This window comes from Gordionus sp. m RMFG-2023, chromosome 5, assembly GCF_954871325.1.
Source record: "Gordionus sp. m RMFG-2023 chromosome 5, tfGorSpeb1-WG-v2, whole genome shotgun sequence".
Classification (NCBI taxonomy): domain Eukaryota; kingdom Metazoa; phylum Nematomorpha; class Gordioida; order Chordodea; family Parachordodidae; genus Gordionus; species Gordionus sp. m RMFG-2023.
In genome coordinates this window covers 3381797-3405265 of record NC_088779.1, presented here as the reverse complement: position 1 = coordinate 3405265, position 23469 = coordinate 3381797, and the positions used below count along the sequence as shown (strand labels likewise).

Genomic DNA, 23469 nt, shown 5'->3' with positions numbered 1-23469 from the left:
GAGAATTCAGATTTGCTCTGGTTAAGCGAAAGTCCAATGGCTGTGCCAATTTCTTTAATTATGTTGACTGCTTTGGTAATTTCACTACAGGGACCACTCAAGATTCCATCATCAATATACAAGCGTGGAGCGATAGAGTACATGAGGAGTTTATTGATTTTATCATGTCATTGATTCCAAGACTAAAGAGAAGGGATCCGAGAGGGTCACCCTGTTGGATACCCTCGACAGAAAGTATCTTTTCTTTGTTGAATTGTAAGATTGTTGGTGATTGGTAGCAAGAGAAAAGAAATTTGGTGTAAGCGGGGAAATGGAAGCAAGTTGAAGGTAGGAACGTGTTGCGCGAAAGAGTGTTGTGGGCGTTAGAGAAGTCAATTTTTTACTAGGGATTCGTTTTTTGGGTTATTTTCAAGGTGAATTCTTGTTAAGTGCACAGCAGCTTCACACCCACCAGGTATCCCTACACCAAGTTGGTAGGGGCTTAGAATGTGTGCGGCATCGTGTTTGATCATAGATGCGATTAATTTAGCGACCAATCTACGGTATGTTGAACCAATGGCGATGGGCCGAATGTCCTTGTTTGGTTTTTGGAGTGATAATAATATATCTATTAATAGATGAAATTGTATAAAAAAAATAAACTAAAATTAAATATTTTAGAATAAAAATAATTATTGATTTAAAAAAATAATGTATTTTTTTTTTAAATGAACCATATTAGAGAATTTTGGTCTCGAAACTACAAAATTATTTAAAAATTTTTAGGCTGTAATATATCATCAAAAACTGGTAAATCCCATTGATCTTGATAAGCAACCAATATCCATAGCTATATGAAAATATTAAATATTATTGGATCTCTTATTCATAGCTAAATACCTGGGATGATCTAAAAAAAATAATTTTTTATTATTATTGGAAGTCTTTTAAATGAAAAAGATATTTTGAACCAAAAACTAATTAAAAGAAAAAAAGATTTTGCTAAGAAATGTGTTTCTAAAAGGGAACAAATTTAAAAATTTGTGTATATTCTGCCTTAAGAATAAGAATTCCCTAAATTCAAGTGTTTGTATATTTATCTTATGAGTTAAAATATTTTAAAAAGGATAACATAATAGAGGCAAACTGTTCACTGGTAGAAGTTGCAAATGGAGAATATAGAGTCGCGAATCTTTTTATATTTGTTAATTTTTGACTATGCTAGGGGATTTAGGTTCGCTATTAATATTTATTGAGAAAACTGAAATGCTTGTATAATCCCAAATTATGCAATTTGATCATAGCCAATGGAAAAGTAAACTTTTCATGTGAACCATCATCATTTGATAGGTTGCGGAGTTTTCAATAGTTGGCAATGCGAGCTGGTATTATTAATTTATTGATTTAAAATTAAAGGTTTCTTACTTTGTTTGATGCATTCTAGTACATGTCTTCCTTTAGCCTGTACTAAGAGGCTGCAGTTTATGCAATTGATGAATTGAATGAAACCACAACCAAGCTTAATTTCTTTATAATCCAAAGATTGAAGAAGTTATTTTAATATTGAAAAGGTAAAAATTTTTATCTTTTATGATAACTAGTCAAACAAACATGAACATGGCCGATTATAAATGCACTAGTCGTTAAATAATTCCACGGAAGAGTTTTGCTACAATATTATAATACTAAATATTACAATTTTGATGTTCTTCTTCCAATACATCATCATTTTTTTTTTAAATGTATGTTAAGAAGATACTAAATGTGATCCTCCAAACCTTGAACATGGATATATTATGCTGAGGGATCATGGGCACGAACACGAAGCAAAGTTCTATTGTCATATATTTTATAGGCTCGAAGGTTGCAAGAGTACGATTTGTAATGCGGACAATGTCTGGATCAATTTGCCTAAATGCGTGTTAGGTGTGCTATTACCGAATTATTCGAAAAATCAGATAAAATTAATTTTATCATTTTTTTTAATAAAGAGTTTAAAGGTCAAATCATGCAGCTATATTTTAAAAATATATATGTCGTAATTGGGATTATGGAATATGCATCATTCCCTGAGAAACAATTTTTTTAATTTTTTAAAAATCTGATTAGACCGGAAATGTATTTCAGTATGAATAGAGTACCCGCACTGTAGATTTCAAACAATTTTGTCCTTGAACTTTAGAACAACGTTTAATTTATAGGTTAAAAAATATTTTATATATTTTAAAAAAAGGGGCAACAGATGTTTATGGCGAAAATTATCTAAATTTCATAGGGTAGTAGTAGTAGTAGTAGTAGTAGGTACTCTACAGCTGGAATACATTTCCAGGTAAATGTATTTTAAGATCACACTCGGCGATTGGTGATTTAGAATTGAGGGATTTCAAAATCCCCATGGATTCCATGACCCAATACAATTCTATTTATTGTTCACCAAATCCTGCTGAGATAACTTAGGTATTTATCTTCTAATCGTCGTTTTTTAAATACTATCTTATTATATATATATATATATAATAGAAGAGATAATTTATATATTTTATAGAAATGTAATACATATATTTAAATATTAATTCTACCCAATATCATAAATATTTTTAAATACTAGTTTATGGAGCGGAAGAAAAACGCATAATGGCGTTTTTTTATGTCTTATCCTCGAGCCTATTCATAATGTGTTTGTTCAATGTTTACATATGGTATAAAATCGAAAAAATTCGAGGTTACGAAACAGCAAGATTATTAGGTTCGAATTATAAATGGCTGGTGTCGCTGGGAAGAATATATAAAAATTCTCGTTAACCTTAAATTGAATATTTTTTTATATCTTGGCAGAACGGTTTAAAAGTGTATATAATAAAATACACAGAAATCTAATTACTTTATTACTCCTTTTGCAAGTCCTAGCTATACGCCAGTTACAATATTATATTATTATAATATTGTATAAATATAAGTTTCTAATAGCAAATATGTATTTACAATACGATTAAAGGAGGGGGTAATATGTTATTACAATTTAAACCCTGTTAGAAATAGTTATATTAAGTTGTTAGATACATATTGATTGGTGGGGTAAAAAAAATTACATGTAAGCTGGAAACAAATTCCCAAATAATTTAAAGAGAAATAATAATATATATGTCGTATTGAGATATGGAATCATGTGGGATTCGGAATCCCAACATGGGGATTCAAGATCTTTAATCCCCAAGTTTTATTCGGGATCTTTTTTTTTAATATTTTTTTTTAAATACGAATCCCCATGAATAAAAAATAAAATAATATAATTACTTTTTCTTCTCTTTTTTTTGCGGCTGGCACCATATAATTAAAAGGCCAAAGTAAGGGATTTAAAAAGAGAATTTAAAAAAAGTAAATAGTATAAAATTAAGGTATATAATGAATGAAAAGGGATGAGGTTAAAAAAAATATACTTATAAAAAATCCGAATTATTGCAACAATTATTCAATGCAATATGGCATTTCGTTGAACATTTAAGCAGGGACCCGAACATTTATAACGGTTCAGTTTGGTTACGGTTTAGTATATAAAAAATTATAATGGTTTATTTTTCTGGATGTAATATTGAGTTAGCCGTTTTTAAAAATCAATTATGAATAAGGAAAAATACTATGTATCTTTAGGTTGAGCCAAATAAGGTCAGACTCATTTGGAGATTGTTAAAACTAAATTATTTATAACAACGAACAAATTTTAAGTTGAGATTATCAAAATGTTTTTTTTTAAAAAAAGGCTAAGGACCAATATATATTTTTATTTAGTAATTTTATATATTTTTACATATTTTTATATAGTTTTATCATTTTTTTAAAAATTATACCAATATCAATATTATTAAAATAAAATTTAAAAAAATAAAAACAAATAATAATGGCAATATTTTGAAGTTTTGGAAGCAGGAAAATTTATTTTCTTTTTTGAGAAAATTAGAGAGTAAAATTTGGTCAGCCCTGGCAAATTCGGCTTCTAGTGAAAGGTTATTTTCTGTAGCCAATCGCCTATTAGAGGAAAGGCGTACACAATTGAAAATAAAAAAATAGACATTCTTCTTCTTCTAAGTAAAAATTTGGATTTATAATATGTATTTATTTTTTGTTATTATGGATTATGGAGTTAAAGAAATAAATAGAATAAATACAAAAAAGTGTAAAAAATTATAGCATTAAAATTTTGAAAGATTTAAAAACACCGTGAATTTTCGGGCGTGAAACAAAATATTGCCTTCATTTAATGATTTAAAGCATAAAAAAGTAATACAATATTAAATATCTCTAAAAAATAAAATTTTCTGGTGCCAGCCAGGCGGCAAAAAATAATTTAATTGTTCTTTTAAAAAAAAGATTCCGAATCCCCTTAAATATTTTTTTTTTAAAATTTTATTCTTGTTATAAATATCTGAACCATAACCGTAACCGCACCGATATAATTATATTTTAAGAACCTTTATAAAAAACGGATAAATTGGTTTAAACCGGTTCAGTTTTTATATTTTAGAAATGGAAATAATTTGAATATCCAGAATTATATAAACGTGCTCTTATAGTACTGGCGGTTCCCGCAACACAAGTTTCTGTAGAGGGGGCTTTTTGTGTTATCGTCACAACACGTTTTGAGTAGACGGCTAACTCAATATTTCATGCAGAAAAATACTACGCAAGCCTGAACATTTTGCTCATAGAGGGAACAAAATAGTAGACAGATACTAACGAAATCTCGAGGCTTAAGCAATATTTTTCTGGCTAAAATATCAAGTTAGCCGTTTTAAAAAATCAGCTCAAAACGAGCCGTTTAACAACACTAGTCACAACGAACAAAAAGGAATCCATTTATACTTGAAAAATATATTACTTATAAGTTTCAAATAATATATTCAAAAATGAGTGAGTTATTTTGAATCTTATATTATAATTTTTTGTATATATAATTCATAGATGCTTATAATAAAAATAAATTAGAAGATGGTATTGCTTCAATAAAAAAAAAAAATTTCTAACCGTAATGAACCTTTATAAACCTTTATAATTAGATGAACCGAAGGGAACCTTTATATAAATTTCTTCTCAAGAACCATTATAATTTTTTATACTGAACCGTACCGTAACCAAACAAAACCGTTATAAATACCGGTTCGAATGCCTGCTTAAATGTTCAACGAAATGCCATATTGCATTGAATAATTGTTGCGATAATTCGGATTTTTTATAAATATATTTTTTAAAAACAAAAAAGTCTTAACCTCATCCCTTTTCATCCCTTTTCAATTCATTATATTTCTTATTTTTATACTATTTACCTTTTTTTTTAAATTCTCTTATTAAATCCCTTATTTTAGCATTTTAATTATGTGGTGCCAGCTGAAAAAAAGAGAAGAAAAAGTAATTAATATTTTTTAAAACAAAAAAGTCATAACCTCATCCCTTTTCATTTATTATATGCCTGAATTTTATACTATTTACTTTTTTTTAAATTTGGGATTCCGAATCCCACATGATTCCATATCCCAATACGAACATATATATATATTTTCGAATATAAAATGGATTACTTATTGTTATTTTATTTTATTAAAGAATTGAAAAAAATGAAACTGGAGCTATGGAAAAAAAATACGACAGAACATCAGATGACATTTTTATTAGAAGCTAGTAAGGATCACATAAGACGGTTAGCAAAAAGGAAGGATAAAGTTTCTGACAAGTACGTTTATACGGAGATGGAGGATTAATTTTCATCTTTTTTTTTGCTTTTAAATGTAAAATATTTGAAACTTGTAAATACATAAAGTATTTAATACCCAACGTAAGATGTTATTATATATTGGTATTTTATGATGTATGATGAAGAAATATATATTATTATGATAAAATGGATTCAATAAATTATTGTTTTATATATTTTGACTTAAATTTTATAGGTTATTTGAATCTGACCTCTCTAACCTAAGCCATTGATGCTGAAACCTCCCTAACGATTAAAATATATAGGATACTAATTATCTATATTGATTGACTATGAGAATTCCTATTTTGAATTGTACTCTGTGAAACTTCAATGAGGGTATTTTGGAATGCCTATTGTCATTATCGGTTTCAAGCTGTAAATATCCATTAAAAACATTAGAGGAAAATTAAAAATTAATTTGGATGTTCTTCAGTGTAATCGTTTTTTTAATATTCTTTTAATCAAAAATATTGTCATATTTAATACTTTCAAACAGGGTGTAGAAATCAAATCTTACCTGGAAAAGGGAAAATATGGTTTTCTAAACCTCAGCTATAACTACAGATGGTTTAAAATTTATTTTATGTTAGACAATTATCATAATTTGAAATATAATTTAAATTATATTAATTTATATATGGCGTTGTTAATTTATTATTTCTTATTCATCTTTATTTTAATTAAATAAAGATATACAAATTAAATTCTAGATATTCAATCTCTCAAAAAATTGACAAAATGTTTTTCCTTAGAACCTCTATCCTACCAACGTTCATCAAACAATATCTACTACATAAAACCTTTATCTTGTCAAAAAGTTATTTCCGATGATAAACCTGACACGCAATTTATCCATTTTGAAATGGCATCTACCATAATAGAAAATCTTTTCTTCTTATATTCTAAAAAATCTATACGTATTCTTTCACATGGAACGCTAGTTTTTCTTTAGTTGTATATTGTTCAAAATGTTACTTGTATCACTTCGATCACATAATTCATTTTTGGCTATCAAATATATTGATGGGCTTTGTTTTTCATTCTCATATGCCTTGATGGCCAGCATCACAGATTTTAAAATTTTATTTCCAGTGAATCAGGAATTATTAACTGATATTCTTCTCTTATTAAAAAATTATCTTCTTCACTTAATTCGCTCTTAATATTTTCCGAAAATTTTGTTTTCGTTTCTCCATTTTTTATCTCCCCTCAAACAGGTTTCTAATTATGTCTTAATTCTGCATGGAAGCTTTTTGGTAATCGGCCTTTATCTTGTAATATACTTTCTATACTCTCAGCTGATTTAAACGATTAATTTTGGACCTTATTTCTTTGTTTAGGGTAAATCATTGCCATTGCGATTCAAAGAAAAAATAGCTCTTTCTTTCTTTCTTTCTTTCTTTCTTTCTTTCTTTCTTTCTTTCTTTCTTTCTTTCTTTCTTTCTTTCTTTCTTTCTTTCTTTCTTTCTTTCTTTCTTTCTATCTTTCTTTCATTCTTTCTTTCTTTCTTTTATAGATAAAAAATTTTTTAAAATAAATTTTTTTAAAAAAAATGTTTTTACGTTCAATTTTATGTGATCGCCAAATGGCGGAAATCTGATAAAAATTGAGATTTTCATTGGCACACCTCTTTTCATTTTAAATTTAATTTTTATAAATTTAGTAAAGTATATCTATATTCGACTTATATCAAAGTACCTATTTTCTTAATCTTTAAACAACATCCTCGCTTACGAAATATTTTTTTTGGATAAAATGAGTTAGCCCTTTTGTAAAATCGGCTCAAAACACAGCTGTTTAACAACACTAGTTGGTTGATATCCAATTAATAATCGATTATATATTAAATTAAATTATTCAATTATTGATTCATTAATTCATCTGTCGATTCAATTTAGATGATAAAAGCCAACGGTTAAATATATTCAAATGCAAAGATATATTTCGAAATACCACGAAAGCACTTTATAGTTTTGGCACTTGGCTGTATTTATTTGCAAAAATCAACATTATTTCAAATAAATTATGAAATCTAAGTTAAAAATATAAATTTATTATTTCATCTTCATACATGTTACCTTTTTTTAAAATCTTATTAGCTTATGCTATTATGCGCCGAAATCACGATTTTGCTAATAATATTCAAATCAAGTTAATTTATTACCTGACGCAAATAAAGAATAATTGCGCTAAAACGAATAAGTAATAGGATAAGAATATGTAAGTCTGGTTTCGTTTGCTTTAGAATAAATAATAACGATATCTCCAAATAATAATAAAAATGCGAATAAATTTATTCTTTTATTAGTGTTTAAATAAAACGCAAATATATATATATCAAGTCGTTAAAAAGGTAATTTTTATTAACAAGTAAAATTATTGCGTGCATCATAAGTCAAAAACTTTAAATATATATGTATCTAGTAAATCAATTTAAGGTAAATCAATTGATGGTTTGAGGCTTCGTATGTAGAAATAAAATAATATATTATTTAGAAAATGTTTTTGTATATGTAAATAGTCATAGTTTAAAGCTTCAATTAACTTTGTATATTATGATATTAAATTATATTATGCAACATTACCCTTCAATATAATCTCATGAAATAAATATATTTAAGCACTCTTGTGAGGTCTGGCGGATCCCATTTTCAAATTGATATATCTCCCATTTCTATACATTGTTTTTGTTGTTTCATATTTACTTAAATATTTTTATGTTTTCTTGAGGCGTCAATTTTAATATTAGATTACATATATCATGTTTAATTTTTTTTTTAATTAAGAATATATTAGAATTTACATGTTACTTGAATAATTTATATTCTGATGCGTCAATTTTAATATTAGATGATATTATGTTCAGCTTATTTTTCAGATGATATTTCAGTTTATTTAATAAGTATATATATATATATATATGACTGTAATTATGTATAGTAACTAGAAAAAAATAGTTTAACAAAACAACATTATTGTTTCACAATCTATATTATATCAAAATCGTTATCATATTATTATCAACTCAAACCCCAACGTTAGTGCCAGTTTCCCTAATTTTTATTTTGTATTTTGACATATCATAAAGCAAACCTTAAAATTTACACTAAGCATTAATTTATCGTAAAATTTCTTATGCCTAAGATCTCTTAAAAAAATTGAATTCTTAAAGAGATCCCTTTAAATTCTGTGATAATCCTAAGATAGTCCTTCTCTATAAAAAATTACGATTTATATATCATCATTTATTCTTCAAAATGTGTTAATATATTTGAATTTTATTTTAAATTATATTAACTTAAATTTTGCCTTACGGAGTTGTATTATTTTTTTCACTTAACATAATATTAATCTTATAGTTACATTGATTGTTATTTACTTTTGAAAATTATATATATAGAATTTATTAGGTTAATAGTTAGTTAGTTCTTTTTTAGATTAATGTAAAAATATAATAAAATCTTTTACACCATATTAACGTAGGATAGTTCTGATTCTCTATAAAAAATTACGATTTATATATCATCATTTATTCTTCAAAATGTAATTACAAAAATTTAAAATAGTATTTAAATACTAAATAAATGTTAACCCCCAAAAAATAAACCAAAAAATTATTTTAATGAAATTAATATTTTAAATATTTTTGATTTGAATTGCGATTGAATGGTTCTTCCTTGGAATTAATATTCTATTTTATTTTTTTTAAATAAAAGAAAGTTAAATTAGAATATTAAATCTAATGATTAAAATATGTATCATGAGAAATTGTTTTAAATATGATAAAAGTTTGCAAAAGTATAAGATAGAAAAGGTTAGTGATTAGTATTTACATAAAAGAATAAGTTCTTTTTGGAACTCCAAGAGGCCCAAAAAGTCAATTAAATATAGGTCTCTGAAAACTTTTATCCTCGTTCTCTCAATCTCTAATGTTTTAAAGTAATCCCAGATATACTAAAATTATTGAAATAAAAACAAAACTATAACTTGAGAACCAAGTAATCTACTCAAGTTATTTAAAACTTAAGATTATCGGCAAGAAGTTTCTTTGTCGAGTTTTTTTTCTTCTAAATCCTGGGAGCTGGAATGGAGAATCAGTCCATATATTTTACCATACAAAACATATATAAATAAATGAAATTTATATTCTGTACTATGAATTTTAATATACGTTTTTAATTTAGAATAATATGACGGCTAGCCGCGGCGACCAGAACCTTTATCACGACAACCATGACGGCCACGACCACCTTTGCGATGACCGCCACCTTGACGATGACCACCACCTCGACCATGACCCCATCCTCGCCTATGACCCACGTCTCGACCATGACCTACGCCTCGACCATGACTCACGCCTCGACCATGACCCACGCCTCGACCATGACCCACGCCTCGACCATAACCCACGTCTCGACCATGACTCACGTCTCGACCATAATTCCCTAAAATAAAATATCAAATATATATATAGTACGAAATAGAGCATTTTTTTATTCTATTCTGTTCCAGCTCTTATGAAAATGTTTGGAAGCCTATTAGTATACCCGTTCAACTCACTATTCTTTTTATGATAACGTTTCAAGATTTTACTACTTCAACACGTTTTCAGAAAGCAGGATTACCTGAAAGTTCTGGAATTACTTTCTACCTTCGGAACAATATTCTGGGTAAATTTTTTTTAAAAAAAATTTTGTTTACATTTACTTTTCCGTATTTCTCGAAAAAATATGTCATTTTGCCGGAACGTTTTAGGATCTCAGATTAAATTATTATAATATAAAAATCATAATTTTAAATATAAAATACATAATATATTTACCTATTCCTCTGTGTCCACCGGATCTGTCCCAATGCATATAAACCACGGGGACAAGTAACGTTAACGCGAAACTGAAAAGGAATAATATGTTCATTATTATATAAAATGTATATTAAAAAAAATATTTTTTCAAGTTAATTTTAAAATAATGATACGATTTTATTAATTTTATATATATATAAGTTGTATTTGATTCGCAAATCGTCGAATCATGATTTCGTTTTTGAATGATCATATATTTACCTATTTTGTTAAATATAAATTCTTATTCCTCTCTTCAAAGATGTTTCCGATAGAAGAGTAAACAAGCCATTTGGTTCTTATCCAAAATTTTATATCCTAATCATACACTTAGATAAATTATTAATATATTCGAGTATTTTAATGAAAATGATTTTACTATTTTTTGGTTTAAAATATATATGTAAATAGAAAGATGGTAAATATTGCGTAAAACTCAATTTATCCTAATTTATGCCAATATATCAATGCCAAAATATCAAAAAATTGAATCAAAAACTTTAGAAAATTTCATGAAAAATATATATATATTAAGCTATTTAAAAATATAAAAACAAAAATGTGCCCCATAACATAATTAATTAACTCTAGAGAATTTTATAATTTCAAAAAAATTTAATCATAACGATTTCATTAAAAAAATTATAAAAATGGAAGATTTTTATTTTAAAATTCGGACCAGGTCGGGCCGTGCTAATCGACTGCTGATCTCTGAAAGTAGCCATTTAAAATTTTTTTTGAATTTTATTCCGAGATATTTAGTAGTTAAATTGTATTTTCTTAAAATAAATTATAAATTATTGTTAAACTTTCATTATTTATTTAAACGAATTTGTATACTCCGGTTATAAAAGCATTTGTTGTAAAGTTAAGTAACTTGCTCCTCGTCGTTATTAATTTCCAAACTGTCAAACCTCATAATATTTTGTTATGATCTATGGTTGGTGTAGTTAACTTCAATTCTTATAATAATAATATATACTTTATTTAATTCATAATTACTCAACGCCCCTAAGGCGTAGCTAGAGTAGGGTAGGGGAAATCCCCTCCCCCTAAGAATTTATCTGTTCGCGCAAATATCATTTTAGGCTAATCAGAATTTTTCCCCTACCACCAACCCCCCCACAGCTCTGTCTCCCATACGATTATATTATTACGAAGAAGAATTTGAATATAAATTTGGTAAAGGTTAGTGCTGTAAAAAAAACATCTAGTATCTACATTTTTTATCCATAAAAATTCCAATCCTCTATAGTTAGGTTACTCTATAGTCCTTCAACAATCGATCCTATTCGAAATCCAATCCAACAGTTCTTGGGACTCAGGCAGACATTTCTCGGGCTTGGTCGGAATTCGAAATTTATGATGGATTAGAAAAGATTTGAATCATCTCGACAAAAATTTTAAAAATTATTTCATCTTAAATATCATTTTAATAATAAAAAAACGCAAATTATATATTTATTTTCCTCCCGTAAAATACCCTATTTTTTAAAAAAGTGAAATATATTTTTTTTAAATCGAATTGAAAGGGGGATATTTGAACTTATAATCATGGACCTAATTCTCTATAATTTTTCATTTCAAATGAGCGAATTCTTTAACAACATGTCATTTCCGAATTTCTCGTCTCTATTTGGGGTTAAAACATCTTAAAAATACCATTTTTTCCCCATTTTTTTTATCCCCAGGTGAATTCGATATTTTATTATAATTTTAAATAAATTATTTTATCAACAAATACAGATTTACTATATTACTCATTGTATATTTGATTTATTTTAATTTAATCAACGTTACATATAATAAGAATATTATATCTTTTAAAGAATATATGTAATTTTGATAAATATTTCTAAAAATTTGAAATTGCCATTTCTTGGTTCTAAGGGATTAAAATATTCGATAAATATAATAATATAAGCAATGTATCAATTACATACAATATACAAATTATCAATTCAATATAAAGCGCTTAAAGGCTTAATATATAAATTATAAAATTGCATATATGTTAAACTATTTTACATATATTTCTTAGGTGTAAATCAAAAATCATAATAGATATGCACCAATTGTATCACCATTTAAAAAAAACATATATAATGCTAATATTAATTATAACCCCATTTCTACAATAAAGTCTAAATATTTGTCTCAGGGAATAGTTAATAATCATGGCTCTAACGACCAAATCTACGGTGTCCACCAAATCTACGCGGTCCACCAAATCCACCGTGTCCACCAAATACACCGATTCCACCAAAACCGGGAGGCCTACCAGATCCACCATGCCCACCAAATCCTCTGTGTCCTCCTAAAATAAAACATTAAATTAGAGATCGACGTGGGCCAGCATGGCTCAAACCAGCCCCATGGCATTTTTATCGGGGTTTCCCCTCGTCACATATAATTATTTTTGCCCTTAAAATATTTTGCACCGATTTATTCAACCAGCCACAAAATATTTGCCTTTGGGCTTCGGGGTAGGTTTAGACCACCTTTATACAATAAATTATATATCATATATAATAATATTTATAATTGTCAATTCGAACCGTGTCCTATATGCCCACCGTATCCGCCTCCTCTATGTCCACCGTATCCGCCTCCTCTATGTCCACCTCCGCCTCCTCTACCCCAATGAGCCATCGAGGACAATATCATTAACGCGAAAGTAAGAAGGAATAATATTTCCATTTTTTTTTTAAATCGTAATTTTATTTGAAAAATGAATAATTTTTTTATTTTTTTTTAAATAATTTATAAAGTTAAATTTTTTTTTTTAAATAAAAAAAATTATTCTCGAATCATCGAATCAAAATCTTAGTGGCATTAATTTCTTTAAGCAAATACCCATTTTTGCCAAATAAAAATACTTATAAAACTCTTTCTCTCTTAAAAAATGCATGAGTCAAAACAAATAAAATATTTGGGTCTTATTCAAAAAAATTCAAAATTTTTGTAAACGATATTTTTTGTAATTTATACTCACATAAAAATTATTATAATTAAGGAAATTTATGAAGAGTTATATAATTAAAATCGGTTACTGATCAAATTTTTTTTAAAAATATGAAACTTGGAAGAAAAAAAAATTTTCTATTTTTCTATGTATTAAAAAGTGTTTCTAAACATTGAACCCAGTTAAATAAGCACAGACAACCCTTTTTACTTAGGAACTATGGTATTTTTTAGACATCGCCGTTTCAAACTCTAAAATAATAGTTTAGGATCATGATATCACACTTTATTCTTCCGTTAAATCGAAACAAGCTTAGATCCAGAAAGCATAAAAAACTCTAGCGATCTGTCTCTACTAAAGCAAACTATTGTACATCATAAGTCTCCCTCATCCGCACAATACTGAGAAAGGCTCTAATCATTCCCAACTTATCCTTGATATAAGGGGGGAGACCGGGTAAACGATTGAGAGGTTAACCATGTTAAATGCAAATAACTTTTTTTAATATGTATTTTTATTAGTATTGTATAAAGAATATCGATGAAAGTAGCTTCGCTAACGGTGCTACTAACAGCTTTACTAACAGCACAACCATTCCACCGAGATCTCGGAATCTGATAAAATATTAAAATAAGCCTTTACTATCAAACCATAATTTTATATTTGTTAATCAGCATGACCCTTTGTAATTTTTAAGGACGCGTTCCTGTTTGCGTAAAATAATTATTAGGGAATTAAATTTCCCACACTGCTAGAATAGCTGTGGGAAAGCTGATTAGAAATAAGCCGGTCAAATGTAATCTCAATACATGGTTGCATGCTCATTAGGTATTTTTTTTTGTAAATGTTTTTTCTTGCATATATATATATTTTTTAGTTTATGATTTATACTTTTATATGTATTTTTATTTTAAATGTTGTAAAAATTCTAAAAATAAATAAAAGTAAATGTGCAACCATTTTACGCGGTTTTTTTATATATAATATTTTGAAAAAAAATTTTGGTAACTAGTAAAGCGTTACTTTTTCAAAAAGTAACGAGTAACGCCTGAAATAACATTTACGGCAATAATTTTTATATCTAAATTTTTTTTACATATGTTCATCTATTGAAAAACTTTCCTCGTTTAAAATATTTTGTCTTAAAAACCCGTTTTTTTTATCTAAAAATTATTTAAAAAATTACTTAGTAGGCACACTCAAAATGGGATAATTTTGATTTTTCGAAAAAAAAATTTCATTCTGGTATTTTTGATTAGCTAATTTCTTAAAAATGATGAATAGATGCCAAAATTGAGAAATTTGTTCAATAAAACCGATTAAATTATGTTCGACTTTATTTTATAACCATTATACCCTTAATGCACAGCCATTTTACCCTGGATATGTGATAAATTGGCAAAAATGGCACCAACTTTACATAATTAATCATAACTCTTAAAGTAAGGTAATAGTTACAGTATTTTTTTCTATTTTGTAGATGAAGGAGTATTGACTGCCAAATAAATCTATAATTTTATTTTATTTTATTCTGAATATATTTTTGTTACAAACATTTTATGGTTAAAAAAAATGAAAAATGTCAATCATTTTTACCCTTGTCCCTCATATTTAACTAGATACGCCAAAAATTTACTTATAATTATATTGAAATATTGGCGTACAAGGTACACGACAATAAATTTCTACTAGCAAATGATATACTAATTTTTCCCCAAAATAAGATGGATTATGATGAGGTTTCTCGCTGAGTTTGGAAGGAACTAAAATCAAAAATCAAAAATCAAAGAGAAGGAATAAACTTTTATAAGATCCTCAGCTTCATTTTTCAATTACCTTAATAACGAAAGTAGATATTATGTATTTAATATTTTATGACTTAAGAACTTTTATATTCAATTTTGATTTCTCTTTTTTTTCTTTGAAAAAATATAAGCTAGCGAACAAATCATATACCATGGTATATCTTAAGGCACCTCCATTTCAGCGGGTAGTTCAAAAAAAACTAAAAGGTAAACACTCACTCTAGACACTCGAGGAAAACTTTTTCCGTGGGAACCTTTAGATCCAAACTATATTCTTATCAATATCATATAAAAACTTAATCATTTATATATGCTTAACTACAGCAGTATCATTTTCTTTTTTCAACCATCTTATTCGGTCGAATTGTACCAGGTCTTTTTATAAAAATTCAACACAGTGTAAAATGGTCTTTTTTTATTACAGATATTTTTTTGTAAACATCATTATAGGGAACATTCCTGTGTGACACCTGTCAATATTTGCTGAACGATGTTCTTAGTCTTATTTCCCCGTTCACCCATTTTCATCATAGCCATAATAACTTAACTCCTATTTAACTTATCAAAGTTTACTCACCTGACTTTAAAATAAAATAATTTATTGTATGAAATTTCGGTTTAAATTAATGCCTTTAAACCTTACTATTTATTGATCCAGGTCTAGCTTTTACAATTAAGGGTTCATTTTTTTACGTCAATATTCTATATTTTTACCTCCACATTGTGTAAATCTTTTTAAAATTACAAGTATTTTTAAATAAGAAACTCGTTGATTCAATATTCTTCTTTTTACCTTAAAAAATTCCTTTAATGATAATTATTTATCGGTAACTTAAATTCCCTTTCCGATGGTTTTGTAAATTTTAATAATAAATTAGTTATACCAAAATAACTAAATTTAATTATTATTATAATATACAATATTATTATTGGTATATGATGCTAACACAGATACATTTTTTTTTATTATTGTAAATTATAAATGCAAAAGTCGGAAATATAATTTGATTTGTATATAAAATATTTTTAACTAATATTATAATATAAAAAATTAAAAAAATCTTGAAAAGGTTTTGAATATTTCTGATTTGAATTGTAATTGTTAGGTTTTCCTGTATGACAATAATGAATAAACAATTAAATATACTTAATAAATATTATAGATTATTAATATTGTATTTTAAATTAAGTATTCAAAGTTGTAGAGAAAAGATAAAGGATAGTTCTTAAAAAAGGAGGTTTGATACATAAGTATATACTTAGAGAATTTAAACTGAATATTTTCTCTTCATTTTTAAAAATTTTTAATCTAAATCATAACAGGTCAAGCCTTGCGACCAAGAAAGATTTTAAATATAGTATAAAACTGATGCTTACATTTATGATCAGTATATTCGTCATTTATAGGGCGTTAAGATGAAGTGACGTTTAACCAAGACCAGAGCCAACTCTACCACCTCCTCCACGTGGTCCGACACATCCACCCCTTCCGCCAAATCCACCTCGTCCACCAAATCCTCGCCCGCCAAATCCACCTCGCCCGCCAAACCTTCCTCGTCCACCAAATCCATGACCTCCTAAAATGAAGCAACAAATGGTATATATATATATGAGTGCTAAGTTTTCTTTGGAATAACAAACTTATCCAGAGGAATCAATTAAGAATCCGAAATCTCCATTTTTAAGTTATCTATACGAGGGACTATTTTTTAAATTTGCAACCGGAAATGAGCTTATGGATTGCCGTATGAATTTAAAAAAAAACAATTCTTATACTTTGTCCTATTTTTATTTTTAATATAAAATTTTAAATAGTTCAATAAATGGGAAACAAACCACCACTAACCCATCCGAGATTCATACGGGCTGATTTTTTTAAATTTAAAAATCGCTTCCTTAAAATGATTTAAATCGAACGATTCCCATTCTTAGCATCGTTCTGGATAAATCCTATCATATTATGGGTTAATGATGCTTGGTACCTTAAGGTACCATCTATCAAATTTGAATTTTGTTAATTTTTCATTTGGATAGGCACTACCAAATATATTTATAATATATATTTGAAAAATCTTGATTTTTGGAAAGCCTCTATGGCCTAGTAGGTTAGAGCTTGGCTTACTTATCCTTTGCTCCCGGGTTCGAATCCCTGGAATGATCATGTTTTTTTTCTTATTCTAACTTGGTGGTTCCATCCTTGGGGGGATGATATATAGAAGGCCGGACTCGACCACGTGATTCCGTATTAATATATTAAATAATAAGGGTCTTATTACATTTTAATAAATTTTGATCGGTATTTAGCAAATTAGATTGGTATTTAAAATATTTCCATACATTCACTTGGTAGTAAGCATCATTAACCCATATTATGGCATTCTGTTTCAGAAATTTTTAAAACGTAATAGTAATACCTCTACGTCCACCGAATCCGCCTCCACCACGCCTATGCGCCATCGAAACGAATATCATTAACGCCAAACTGAAAAGGAATAATATATTCATTTTTTTTATGAAAAAAATAATTGTAATTTGAAAAAATTTTGTGTCAAAGAGAAAATTAAAATAATTTTTTATCCTTTATAAGGGTCCACTCAAATATAGATATATATATATTTTTTTTAATCATCATCTACCCGTTGTAACATTTTATTTGTTCACAAATATTTATAAATTGTTTAAAAAAAAAAATTAAATGCAAATAAAATTCTTTAAAATAAATATTTCGTACCAAAAAATTTGTTAATTCCTAAAATTTTACGTCAATCGATAGCAAATAAAAAAAAATTTTACAGGCTACGATTTTAAAGAGATATAGTAAAAAAAAATAATTTTATATTTTCCCTTAAAAAATATATATTTTATTCGAGTGTTTTTTTTAAACATAATATAAAAAGCAATTATAATGTAAATATTGATATTTTAAAATTTAAAAAATTAAGAAGTGACTTTTTTTATCTTTTTTTTTATTTTGATTCAAGATGATTATTAAACTTAATTTTCCAACTTTTGATATGTGTTGTGTTTGTTAATAGTTTGGATGGACGTATTTCCGCTATTGTTTTAAAGAGTCGTACGTCAAAATATATTCTATCAACGCAGAGAACAAATTATTTAGAGAAACTATTATATGGGTACTCTGAGTTTCTTTAAAATGAGCTTAAACCAAGAACCCTATTTAAAAACAGAGACCGATTTATGGGTAACCTTAAATCCGGGGAAGCATGGACCTGGGGCTGATTCTAACTCTATTAGAAAATCTCATTTCGATTAAGTTCCTGTTATCAATGCGCTAAATAGAGTTTAAGATTCTTGAACTCGACGGGTCCAGAATCCTGGCTCAAACTTATAGAAAACTTTAATTAAACTTAACTGAACCTGAAATATTAAAAATTTTTGATCTTGTGACCTACACCAAACCTATATATCAAAAGATATGATATTCTGATAACATATTATAACGTATATAATGTGAATAGGTTTTGATATTGATATATACTGTAACAAAGAATTGGTCGTCTATATGGGTTTTTTTTTAAAAATAATTAATAGGTCTGGTACCGTTTTCCATTTAATATAAGCTTTATGCTTAATAAAGAGGATGTTGAAATTGGCGTTTTTCTTTGACTATTTTGACGAAACTTCAGTTTTGATGTCGATTAAATTCATTTTTCGGTTAAGGAAAAATATAATAAACTTCTTGGACGAGAGGATATAGTTCTAGAGAGATAAGGGGTATAGTTAGACTTGTGCGCCGCTGACAATTTTATTCACGCTGAAACAGCCGCCGATTGAGATAATCGGCGCGAGCCTGCTCACCGCCGATTTTTATGGCGGCAGCGCGGCGCTTATAATTTTTAGAATACTGTTTAATAAAATTTATATATTAAATTATTATTATTATTTAAATTTGAATATTAACATTAATAAAGTAAATTTACTTTGAAATAAAATCGAGAAAAGAAATAATATTCAAATCGACTTTTAAACAGAAAAACGAAACGAATTGATATATTATTTGAGTAAAGACGATGTAAAAGAATAGTATAGAAAAGTATAGAAAAGTATATATATTCGAGGATATTTTACTTGTTGAATAAATTATTATTTTGTTAAACATAATTTTTAATTATTTTAATTTTAATTTTTCTTATATTATTTTATTTTGCTGTTTTAATTTTTGATTTATTTAATTACAATTTATATTAATTAATAAAGTATTAGTAGTTAATTTATTTAAGCTATTTATTTGTATTATCTAAATAATCACATCTAAAAAAATTTAAAATATGAATTGTATTCTATTGCTATATATAATAGAATAATGTGCATCATTTTCATTCATTCCTAACATCATATTTCATTTCCACAAACAATACATATTATTTATTTTTATGGACTTGCACATTTTAAACCACCCTATATACAATTAAATAACAACTCTCTCTACTAATCATAAATCAAGTTATGTCTGGAGGTACTTTGGAAATCTTATTTTGAAGAATGAAAATAAGAAAAGCACAATAATGCCTGTTTATATTTATTGTAAACCTTGCTTGAAATTGAGGAAAAAAGATGAGGAAGATTCGGATAAATATAATCCATTTTATTGATATTCTCATTAAAAAATTAGAGATATTATTTCAGCCCTCAGATATCGAGTAGCTGATTTGGAATGTGAAATTGAGGAAGAGCATCGTAAATGTCTGCAGTCAATTTATGAGACAGGTCATATCTTGGATATCGATGATTCTGATCTAAACTTTGATGACCATTTTGATATGTCTAATGAATATGATAATAGAAATGGCATTGCACCAACCAACCTAATTAATACAAAAACTTTAAAATTAAATTACCCTACCTGCTGGCACCGCATGGTGATTATGCTAGAAAGTGTTCGCAGGGTAAACAAAATTACTGTAAATAATGTTCTAAATAAAATAGGAAAACAATCTTTAAAACTCTTTAATAATGAATGGGATATGATTCGAGAGTATTGAATCCCCAAGAGTCGGTGGAATTTCTTTCCTCCCAAAAGGGATCGATAATAAACTTAGGGTTATTATTACGCAGTGAAATAGAAACCCTACAAAGCAATAGATCTGATTGCTCAGATATTATTTCCTTAAAAGAAAATATCAAACAAAAAAGCTTGACCAAAGATTTCCCATTACAAAATTTCAAGTTATTTTATATTTTTATTGATAAAATTATATTTAAACATTAGATATTAGCGACTCTATTTGATCCCAGATTTTCAAAATCTTAAAATTGTTTAGGAATATTTAAATTCGAATTTTACGACATCATTGCAATTTTTAATTATACATTAAAAAATTTTAGAGCATGATAGAAATGTATAGAATGAGAATCAAGTTGAAGATAATGGGCAAGCATAGTTCTTATATAACTAAAATACGTAAACATTCCCTTCCAGGCAACGATTATAACAACATTAGTAATCTTGAACAAGAATGCCATATTTTGCGCAGCCAACATAATCCCAGAAGAGGATGCACATTAATCTTTCGGAAGAAAAAGCAACGGGAACTTCCTAGTCTTGCTCATTTAGCTAGAAAGGTTCTTTGTATACCTGAAACCAGTACACCCAGAGAAAGAATTTCCTCCATTGCTGGTTTAATACTCAATACAAAAAGCAATTCTTTATGTCCTATGAATCTTGATAAAATACTATTTATTCATGACAATTATAATTTTGCTGAGTCTGAATTCTGATTTATTATATTTCATACTTTACATTTTGCTTGCATTCCAAATTTATATTTTAATTTGTTATAATAAAAATCAATAGAATATTACTAATATGTGTTGACTCTGATCTGAGTAAAAATGCAATTCCATAATCTATTTCTGAGAATGAGAATTTCATTTAAATTCGAGTGAGACGGGAAATAATTTAAGAAATGAATTAAACTTCGAAAAGAGCGCCCAAATAAATTATAAAAAAAAATGTAATACTTTGATTTATAAATTAAAAATTTTTTTAAATAGAATCGCGCCGCCACCGCCGACAATTTAGTAGGCGGCGGCGGAATCGGCGCGTCGCCAAACGCCGATGAAAAAATTTTAAAGAAACGCCGCCGTCAAATGAGACATCGGCGCACTGGTCTAGGTATAGTTTTAGTATACACCGTTAAAACTTTAAAAATTTGGGAACTTTGGATTTATAAACTATCCATTAGAAAAATGATCAAAAAATTGCAAATATGGTTTTAAATAAATGGGTACGTGTTAAAGTTTGACCTCGCTTTTCTATATAAATGCTCCTCTCAATCACATACGCTTCGATATGGACCCTAGCCTAGATTGAGCGTATGTGGCATTATAATATTTATTTATTTAAATGGTTATCGAAAATTCTGAACGTGGGGTTTAGAAAACGATATTTCCAACTTTCGAATCGTACCCCTGAAGCTACTAGCCTAGCAAGAGCATGCGGCTTCAATCCCACAAATGTCAATCAATTTTGTGAAAATTTAATGAAGCTATATAATTCTTATAACTTTAAACCACATAATATATGGAATGCAGATGAAAATGGTTTCACCACCGTTCAAACTCCTGCAAGAGTTATAGCATAGAAGGGTGCCAAACAAGTAGGCTCTGTAACGTCAGGAGAAAGTGGAACGTTAGTTACAATATGTTTAGCCATCAATGCTATAGGACATAGCTTTCCACCATTTTTTATTTTTCCAAGAAAACGATACAAAGATCACTTTATTCGTGATGGGCTTATTGGATCTAAAGGTGTGGGAAACGCATCGGGTTGGATGCAAGAGGAGGAATTTTTATCTTTTTTGGAACACTTTAAAAAATATTCTAGTGCATCCAATGAGAAAAATGTCTTATTAATCTTAGATAACCATCCTCTCATTGCTCAATTTCCGTTATAAATTATTGTCTCTCCGATGGGATCGTTTCTAACACTCCACTGCATTGTTGGCATAAAATCCAACCATGAGACAAAGCATAAGCTAGCATTTGAATTATTACAGGATATAATCTTGATCTGTAAATATATTTGGGTTTAAAGGATATATGCCACAAGCTAAGAATCTATTTAATATATTATTTGGTGTCACTGTCCTCGGTATTTCATTTTTTAAGACTCCTGGAATAACATAAATCTGAAATTGTTGCCACACATGATTTTTCATCCATGTATCAATAGCTCCATTATAACACTTTTTCAATGGCCCATAAACTGCTTTGTCTAATTGTTGGAGTTTATGCCAGCAATGCGGTGGAAGTGTTAAAAAAACGATCCCATTGGAGCGACAATAGTTTATAACGGAAATTGAGCAATTAGAGGTATGGTTATCTAAAATTAACAAGACTTTTTTCTCATTGGATGCGCTAGAATATTTTTTAAAGTGTTCCAAAAAACATAAAAATTCCTCCTCTTGCATCCAACCAGATGCGTTTCCAACACCCTTAGATCCAACAGGTCATCACGAATAAAGTGATCCTTGTATTGTTTTCTTTGAAATATGAAAAATGGTGGAATGTTATGGCCTATAGTATTGCTGGCTAAACATATTGTAACTAACGTTCCTCTTTCTCCTAGCATTATAGAGCCTACTTGTTTATCACCCTTCTGTATTATAATTCTTGCAGGAGTTTCAACGATGGTGTAACCATTTTTATCAGCTTTCCATATATTATGTGGTTCAAAATTATAATAATAATATAGGTCATATCATAGTTGTCTAGCTATCTGAGAAAAATTTATCATATTCTAGAGCAAGCTAATATGCAAATCCTCTTATCTTGTTTTTTATAAAATAGAATAATTATATTTTAATAATTACTAATACCAATTCTATAGACTTAAAATGATATAATGAATTAAATAAATTCAATTAATTTCATAATTTTAATAATGCTCAATTCAAATATCAATAATAATTTGGTAACTTAAATAAAAATGCTCAATTGAAATATATATTGTATTTCATAATTTTAATAATGCTCAATTCAAATAATAATAATTGGGTAACTTTAATAAAAATGCTCAATTGAAATATATATTGTATTTCATAATTTTAATAATGCTCAATCTAAATATCAATATTAATTTGGTAACTTTAATAAAAATGCTCAATTG

At 27.6% G+C, this 23469-nt stretch overlaps 1 long non-coding RNA gene across 1 annotated transcript; it reads right to left on the bottom strand.

Moving 5' to 3' along the window:
- Positions 1–16330: 16330 nt before the first annotated feature.
- LOC135930408 (uncharacterized) lies at positions 16331–17882 on the bottom strand. Its single transcript, XR_010572760.1, has 3 exons — positions 17753–17882; positions 16716–16915; positions 16331–16450 (listed from the first exon to the last, which is right to left on the bottom strand). It is a non-coding gene; the product is annotated as an uncharacterized LOC135930408 (long non-coding RNA).
- Between the last annotated feature and the right edge of the window lie 5587 nt (positions 17883–23469).